The sequence below is a fragment of the Delphinapterus leucas genome, chromosome 3 (assembly GCF_059928025.1).
Source record: "Delphinapterus leucas isolate spDelLeu-1000000601 "Yukka" chromosome 3, BTC_Dleu_Yukka2, whole genome shotgun sequence".
NCBI lineage: Eukaryota > Metazoa > Chordata > Mammalia > Artiodactyla > Monodontidae > Delphinapterus > Delphinapterus leucas.
In genome coordinates, this window is record NC_143131.1 from 116,894,446 (window position 1) to 116,904,012 (window position 9,567).

Here is a 9,567-nt window from a genome sequence, read left to right on the forward strand (position 1 = left end):
TGATGCAGGGGACACGGCTTCGTGCCCCGGTTCGGGAAGATCCCACATGCCGCGGAGCGGCTAGGCCCGTGAGCCGTGGCCTCTGAACCTGCGCGTCTGGAGCCTGTGCTCCGCAACAGGAGAGGCCACAACAGTGAGAGGCCCGCGTACTGCAAACAAACAAACAAAACCAGTTTTCAGTCACCTCAACACCAATCATCCATCTTAAACTGTCTTCTCAGAACCACCTATTTAATACTCTAAGGTCCACCCGACCTGGCCCATTTGTAAGTCTTCTTAGATCAGTGAGGAGGCCAAGCAGTACTTTGGGGAGTGTTCTCAATATCCTATGAATGATGCAAATGCAAATTTGATTGCCCCAAGTCTCTATAAAACAGAAACTCTGGAGTGGTGACTGCTTCCGATCCCATTGCAGCGGCCTCAGAACCAAGCTTGTCCCCTCAAATTTGTGATGACTCCCCTGATTGTCTCCTCAGAGCCATCTTTCATTCTCTTCAGAGCCAGACTTCATTCTTGGCTACTGAAACTGCCAAGGTCCTTAGAATTTTCTTCTCAGAAGCATCTTGGTTCTATCCAGAAATACTTTTTTTCAATCTCCTAGACCCAACTGTCAGGCTTCAAAAAGCAAGACTTTAAAAGTTATTCATCCATGGGCCTCAGGTTTCCCATCTGTTTAATGGGGAAAACTTCTTTTTCTTTAAAAAAAGAACATGATTTTTTTTCTGATTACGAAATGTATATCAATTGTGAGAAATATAGAAACACCTTACCTTTTTCACACATGGTAGATTGAGGGATAGCCCTTGGATGCACAAAAGTCTCACACACTGATGGAGGGAGAATAAACTGGTATAAGCCTTCTTGAGGGCAATTCAACAACATGCACCAAAAGCCTTATAAAACTTCATGCCGGGGCTTCCCTGGTGGTGCAGTGGTTAAGAATCCGCCTGCCAATGCAGGGGACACGGGTTTGATCCCTGATCCAGGAAGATCCCACATGCCGAGGAGAAACTAAGCCCGTGCGCCACAACTACTGAGCCTGCACTCTAGAGCCCACGAGCCACAACTACTGAGCCCATGCGCCTAGAGCCCGTGCTCTGCAACAAGGGAAACCACCGCAATGAGAAGCCCACACACCGCAAGGAAGAGTAGCCCCCACTCTCTGCAACTAGAGAAAGCCCACGTGCAGTAACGAAGACCCAATGCAGCCAAAAATGAATAAATAAATGTCTTAAAAAAAAAGTGCATGCCTTCTGACCTAGCAGTTCTTCCAGGATTGCTGTTAATTACAGTGTGTTATTCGCAATGGAGAAAAACTGGCAACAACATAAATGTCCTATGGGTGATGGCTGAAGTAAATTGTTATATGATGGACTACTAGGCAGTCATTATAAATCATGTTCTAAAATAACTATTGACCTGAAAAAATACCCAAATATACTACTAAGTGGTAAATATATAAAACTCTATATGATATGATTCCAGTTACATAAAATGCACACATGCACACACGCATACATCAAATGTTAATGTTATTTCTGATGGGATTATGGGAAATTTTAATTTCATTTCATGTACTTTTCTATATTTTCCAAGTAAGCAAGTTTTTAAAAAATCATCAGAAGAAAGTATTTATGAAAGAAAAAGAAAAAATAAGATTAGGTAAGCAAATAATTATTTTCTAGAATCTGGTATGATGTAGTCATCTTTAGGAAGTTCCTCTGATGGAGTATTTTCTCCCCCTGCACAGATGTGCTCCTTCAGTTGTAAGGTGTTAAGAGTGCTAAAAAGAAAAGAAGGGAAAGATTTTGTAGTGACTCAGAGCTCTAGGTTCTTTGCTGAGAGGACACAGGTTGGCTGTTTAATATTCCTTGTAGGTGGATTGTCCGTTGGGGATGGCAGGATAGAAGCATCAGGGAGCTGCTGCTGGCTTCTATATTTGGGGGCTGTAGGTTTTTTAAAAGTCAAAAAGCAGTGTTGTTTTATTAGCTTGCCACCCTATTTCTCACAGGACTCTTGAGCTCTTGCCCCCATCACCAAATTATCTCTCCCCATTTCCAATACACAATTCATGCATACTACTAGGCTCCAAGTTTTTCTCTTAAACTTCTTTCTTTTGCTTATAACTGGGTTGGTGTTAACCAGGTGATCTTGTTGTTTATTCTTGGATCAGACTGTTTGCTTTGTTGTACCCCAGTTTAGCAGGCATATCTTGGGAGAGAGCCCAAGTCTGAGTAAATTTCTTGGGGCCACACGGAGCACTGGGCCATCCAAAGTCTATGCTGCTCCTCAGTTACTCAGTCAGTCTGTTATCCAAAACACATTCACCAAATGCTACCTGCTTTCTGTCATGCCCTGAGCATGCAGAGATAAACAAGATAGAGTCTGGGCCATCACAGAATTGGGTGGGGGGAGATTTAGAAATAAATAATTGCCTCACAGTGTGATAGAGGTGTGTATGGAGCAGGGAGTGACTAATCCTATGATGGAGGAGGCAAACAGGGTGTAGGAGGAAGATGGGGTGTTCACAGGAGAGGGATTTGCAGGCAGAGGCAATAACAAGTACAAAGGCAAGGAAGTCAAGGTGTTCAGGAACCTGTGAATTAATGGTGGTGTGGCCTGAGAGCAAGGAAAGGAGGGGGGCCAAGAAACGGGGCTGGAAAAGCAGGTTGGGGCCAGAAGGCCAACAACTTAGTTTGACTGTGTTTCTGGGTGTTCGAAAGGCTACACTGCTTCCTGCCTCCTTGGGAGGGTCCTGGTCCCCCCGCTCCATTTCCAATTTAGTTATTGCAATGATAACAATAATGATAAGAATAATTTGGTCACTTCAGATTTTATACATGCTCTTTAATTTCAGCTTTCAATAAAGCACGAGTGACCTCAAACTCAATTATTTGACCTTAGCCCATTTTCCTTTAAATAACATATAGCTTTTAAATATGCCCCAATTTCATGGATAAATCAAGCCTCATTTTTATGTGTGTGTTTAAATTTTCAAACATTCACAAAAGTAGGAGGGAGTAGTGTAATGAACTTCTCTGTATCTAACCATCAGTTCAACACCTGTCAACTCACAGCTGGTCTTGACTCGTCTGCACTGCCTTCCGCACTCCCTGCTACTACACACTGGATTGTTTTGAAGCAAATTCCAGACATTACCTAATTTCATCTGAAAATACTTCAGTATATATCTTTATGAGTATTTTTTAAGTTCCTTTGTTTGAATCAAGACCTGAAAAAGACCACATTTTTCATTTGTTGATATGTCTTTTAAGTTTCTTTTCATTCATATTAGTTTCCCTTGCTATTTATTTATTGAAGAAACCAAGTTACTTGTCCTGAAGAATTCCCCACTTTTAGATTTGACAGATTGCATTTTTTTTCCCCTCATAATGTTATTTACTATGTCCTTCTATCCCGTGAATTTCCTATAAACTCGTTTTTTTAATATTTATTTTTATCATTATTTTTGGCTGCATTTGGTCTTCATTGCTGCATGCGGGCTTTCTCTAGTTGCAGCGAGTCTGGGTTACTGTTCGTTGTGGTGCGCGGGCTTCTCATTGCAGTGGCTTCTCTTGCTATGGAGCACAGGCTCTAGGTGTGTGGGCTTCAGTAGTTGTGGCGGGCAGGCTCTGTAGTTGTGGCTCGCGGGCTCTAGGGCGCAGGCTCAGTAGCTGCGGTGCACAGGCTTTGTTGTTCCGCAGCATGTGGGATCTTCCCGGACCAGGGCTTGAACCCGTGTCCCATTCATTGGCAGGCGGATTCTTAACCACTGTGCCACCAGGGAAGCCCCCAAACTCATTTTTATACCTAGAGGTTTGATCAAATTCAGGTTCACTTTTAAGGTCATGCTATGTACTTGCTTCTGCAATATATCAAGAGACACATAATTTTTGGTTCTCTCTCTCTCTTTTTAATTTTCTAGATATTATTTTTTAATTGAAAAATAATTCATATAACATAAAAATTACAGTGTAAAATTCAGTGGTTTTTAATATAGTCACGCTGTTGTACAACTATTGCCACTACCTAATTCCAGAACATTACCATCAACCCCTAAAGAAATCCTGTACCTGTTGGCAATCACTCCGTGTTCCACCCACCCCCCAGCACCTGGCAACCACCAGTCTACTTTCTGTCTGTATTTGCCTATTCTGGACATTTCATGTAGATAAAACAATAAAATACGTGGCCTTTGGTATCTCAGTTCACTTAGCATATTTTTTTAGCATAATATTTTTAAGGTTTATCCATGTTGTAAGTATCAGTACTTAATTCCCCTTTTCTTTCTTTTGCGGTACGCAGGCCTCTCACTGTTCTGGCGTCTCCCGTTGAGGAGCACAGGCTCCAGATGCGCAGGCTCAGCGGCCATGGCTCACGGACCTAGCCGCTCCGCAGCATGTGGGATCCTCCCGGACCGGGGCACGAACCCGTGTCCCCTGCATCGGCAGGCGGACTCTCAACTACTGCAGCACCAGGGAAGCCCCATTCCCCTTTTTTTTGGCTGAATAATATTCCATTGTATGGATATACCACATTTTAAAAATCCACTTATCAGTTAATGGACATTTGGGTGGCTTCCATATTGGCTATTACAAATAATGCTGCAGCTATGGACATTATATACAGGTTTCTATGTGAACATATGTTTTCTGTTTTCTTGGGTGTCTCTTTTTGTGATGTTAAAATTAATTGATGAGTTCAAGTATTATTGATATATAAAGTTCCCTTCCATCCTTCACCACCCAATGGTTTTAGGAATCCCTGGATTACTGATGATCCTTGTCTAAATCTATTATCTCATTAGAGGTTACTAAATGGTGATTTTGTAATTCTACCATTCCATTTGCATTTGTTAGCCAGAATTTGTCGATGACGAACTTAGGCTTAATCATAGTTGTTTTAAAAAAAAAAAAAAAAAGGCAGGATAAATACTTGACTATTTTCTTTCACTTATCAGATAATGATATTTTGTACTTTCCTGTATAGAACCCTAATAAATGCTGGATTTCTACATGGTCAAAGCTCTACAAGGTTTGCAATAAAGAATTGCAAATAAGGAATTACGATCCTGGAGCCAGAAAATACAGAGTTATTCCAATCTCTACTTGGGGAATTATGGGGAGTTCACGTAATGCTCCACAGCAATACATCATAAAAGTCCTCCTACTTTTCCCTTCTAACTTTCCTTCTCCCTCTCCTTCCTTGTTCTTTATTAAATAGATCAGTTTAGCCTCTCTGCCCAAGTCCTTCCTTTTTCCAGCCTCTCAGACTCTACATCTCTAACTACTCCCTCCCCCCAGTTCTGATTCTGCATCACAAAATGTCCAGGAACTGGGCTGGCAAAGACTGAACCCTCTAAACTGGAAAGTGGGAAAGTGGGATTGGATTCTGAGCTGGAAACCTTTTGGTGGACGGATAAGTTAGGAGAGAAAAAAGGGAGGAACACTCACTAATAAACCTCATTTCCATAACATGTATTTTCTGCAATGAACGTGCATCACACATGGTGTGATAAAAATTAAATGCACAAAATGTTTTTAAAATAAAAGAGATGGTAGGGAAGGAAATGAGCACTATTCTTTTTCACTTTCCAGTTGCCCTTCCTTTCCAAATACACTGCCGGCTGCATCCTTGACTTGCTGTTCCAGGGAAAGTGAAGTGGAACCTTGCCTGTGACTCAGGATTCCAAGTGTTTCCCACCTCCACAGCAGTGGGGGTGGGAGTGATAGAGTCTGCTCATGTAACAGTGCAGAGGAGCCTCTGAGAAAGGCCACTGGGAGCCTGCCCAGCTGGAGAGACTGCTGCTTTCGGGTCTCACTGGTTGAAATTGCTGGGCTCACCATCCTTTCCTGCAAGAAGCACCTTCCTGGAACTTAAGGAGACCTCCTGAGGGCTGTTCAATTTATACATCTTTGTATCTCTTAGGGAAATCTCAAGGCATGTGGAGGGTGGTAATGTCCTCTCTAGGTTTCCTCCCACCTCGGGAGTCTGGATGGGAGCCAGAGCCCCAAGACACAGGGCCCCATGCTACCCAGGCCCATCCGTCCAAGCCCTAGAAAGACGCTGGTGGCAAGTCTGAACTAAACCCAGTGAATGCTCCTGGCTGGGTTTTCACCTGTGTGGCAAAATGCAGGGAAGTGCAGGTGTGGGCAGATATCTGTGGTCTCAGGCTATGTGAGCAGGAGTCCCGGAAGGTGTGGAGAAGCCTTGGTGGCAGCAAGACAGTGTTGAGCACATAAGTTCTGGAGTCACACATCCAAATTCTAATCCCTCACTCTGCCACTTACATTACTTAGTGATCACAGGCAAGTTCCCTACTTCTCTGAGCCTCAGTTTTCACCTGGAGAAAATGGGCATAATGGTTCCCTCTCATTGGTTTGTGGTGAGGATTAAATGAGAATATCTGCTGAGTGCTTGGCCCACTCCTATTGGGAGGTATTGTCATTGAGGAGCCCCATAAACCTCTCAATTTCTTTTTCTCTAAAACAGGGATAACAGTAGGATCCATTAAATAAGATAATAAATGAAGTGTGGTTGACCCGCTATTAACTATTAAATGTTAACTATTAATACTATTGACGCATTCTCTGTTTTGCTTGAGGTGACAATCTGATAGTTGCCTCCTCCTACTGCTTCCTCCCTCACCTTGCTCCAGTTGCCAGGACATGACTATTCTGGTCTTTTTGGACAAAAGGACAGAAGTCCCACGGAAAGAAGAATGACACCCAGAAAAGAGCACGAAAGGAGATCAGGGGCCTCTCTCCCTCCTCAGACTGCCTCTCTTTCCCTCCTGCTGCACTCAAGCCTCGGGCTTTCCTACTAGCCTCTCTCCCTAGCAAACCTTTTGCCCAAGGGTTCATTTTAGAGACTTCTACAATCTCCAGAGGATCAGTATTAATCTTCCCCACCTACAAGATGAGTGGCAGCTCGAAGCCAAGTGCTTCCCAGCCAAAGAAAGAAATGGAAGTTTCCTTTTTTGCTCCGTGTTTCTCTGCCCCTCCCTTCTGCGGGGGAGCTGTATGTGCTCACTCTGGAGGGACCGAAGCCGGGGCTGGCGCTAATGCAATTTTGTCTAGATGAGGCTGGCAGCTGGGAACCACTTTCCCTCAGCTTGCCCTCTGCTGGGGAAACTCCATGACGGAGACAAGGCAGCTGGCAGGGGGAAGACTCAGGTTTGAGGATGAGGACACTGCTGCTGCTGCTGCTGTGCCACGCAGGGCCACGCAGGACCCCTTGGCCACAGAGACTGACGCTGATGTCCATTTCGTTCCTGAGGACCTCCTAGAAAGGCAATGCCTTGGGACCTGGGGGCAAGGATTTCTTTATCAGTAGCACAGTCACAAATACAAAGGAACACAGGACTTTTGTGTGGGATTGGGAGTCTGAAGACCTAGGTTCCAGTCTCAGTGCCACCACTCCACGGCCACGTAGTTTTGGTTACGTTGCTTAAGATCTCTGCCCAAATTTTAGTTTCCTTGTTTGTAAAATGTGTTCTAATACCTCCCTCAAAGGACTGTGGGAAGAATTAGTTTAAATAATATATGGGGAAACTGGAACACGGGAGATGGTTAATAAATATTGATTTATTCCACAGAGGGACTGAGGAGAGAGGAAATCACTGGATTCTGGAGGCTTTTTAGTTTACCAGTTTATTCTATAGGCTTAAGCACCGGCCATCATACCATTTGTTGGGTGCCTGATTTTAGTGAAGATGTGTGTTTATCATTCACCATGAGATCCTGAGTGGCTCCCTAAATATTCTGGGCCTCAGAGCTGGTTTCTCTGGGTGGCCAAGGATCAACATGTAGGACAGAAGGAATCTGTTCCTCAGAGATCCAATCAGCATCTCCCTTAAGCCCTCTGCTGCCCTCCATAAACCAGTCCTTCTTTTGTGCCACCAGCACCACGTCCCCATTCTGAAAGAGGAGCCAGAATGACACAGCTACATGTCACCCTGTGATCTACACGGGGTGAGGGGAAGGAGCTATGTCCCTGCTAGAACTGAAAAATATCCTTGAGGGCTGCAACTTTTACAGGGAAGGTTACCATGCCAACGACAGGATGAAAGGAAACAAGGCAGTGGGTGACACATTTATTGTGTGTGTCCACAAACTTGCCTGGAACCTCTTAGGGGCTGCTAACTACAGGATGGGGCTGCCACTGACAGGCAAGAAGATTCAGGTTAGATTTAAGTTGAACTCCAGTACAGGCAGAACAGATGAGCGCAGGGCAGGGCCAAAGGGAAGATTAGGGAATGTTTCTCTGAGATTGATACCCATCTCTTGTTGAAATGTGTGGGTGTGGTACTGACAGCAGGTGTGGGAAGGGATGATGTCCTAGATACCAGTTTCTGGCTGTGATGGGAACTTCAACTTCCTCCAGGTTATTTTTGCCCTTGCCAGCCTGTCCAGGAGGTCAGCTAGGCTCTGGGGTAGGTAGAGAAGAACAGCAGGCAAGGAGAGCAGGTCATTGGGGCAGTGGCTGAACTGAGAAAGGGGAGCATTAGGGCCACAGATACGCCTCCGGAAGAAGCACCAATTATTGGCAACAAGTTCCCATAGATGTCAAAGAAGGGACAGTCTCCTCCAAGAGGGCAGGACTTCCAGGAAGAATGGCCAAGCTTACCTAGCCCGTCTTATCTCCTTCTCCCCAGCCTCCAGTTGGGAAAGTGCACAGAGTACTGAGGAACTAACATTAATTAAGCACCTACTCCGAGTCAAGCACTTCTTTCTCTCCCTCTCTCTCTCTCTCTCTCACACCACACACACATACACGCACAGAGGCCCCATTTCGTTTCATTTGATTACCACAACAACCCTGCAAATCAAGAATTATCCCCATTTTACCGATGAAGAAATTGAGATTTAGAGAAGGTAAAGTAGCTTTCCCAGCATCAGTCAGCTGGAAGGGGAGAAGCTGGGATTGTAACCCCGTCTGTCTGAATCCCACTGCTTGGAAGGGAAAACTCTAGACCTTAAGGTAGCCCTATTTTCTTCTGGAAAGATATCTTCTGGAGGCGTCAGCTCCATATAGCCCCCAGGCACCGAGGTGGCTAGGGAGAGGCTAAAAGGACACAGCAGGGGACTGGGAATCCCCGCCCCCATCCCCGCCACACACAATTGTTAGGGTGAATGCGCTGCCCCTGCGGGCCGTGCCGCTCCCGGACGTGCTTAACAGGCATCCTTCTCATTTTTATCCCCACCTCTCGGAGGAAGAGGAATCTGAGGATCAGAGACTGAAGCGTTTTGCCCAAGGTCACAGAGCAAGTGCCTGGAGCCGGGAATCAGTCTCGGCTCGGTCAGGCGTCAAAGGCGCCCTGGACCCCGCCTCCCGTCCCCACTTCCCGTAGCTCCAACACCGAGGGAGCAGTGCTGGGCGCTGTGCGTACCTCCCGGGACAGGAAGGGTTGGGTGAGGGGTAGTGGGCCTGGCGCGGGGTGGGGGTGGGGCGGCGCGGCGCGGCGCGGCGCGGCTCCGCCTTGCGGCGGCGGAAGCGGCCTCCATCTCGTGCGCGCTCCTCGCTCCGGGCGCGCTCCTCACCCCCGGCCCGCCCCTCGCCATATAT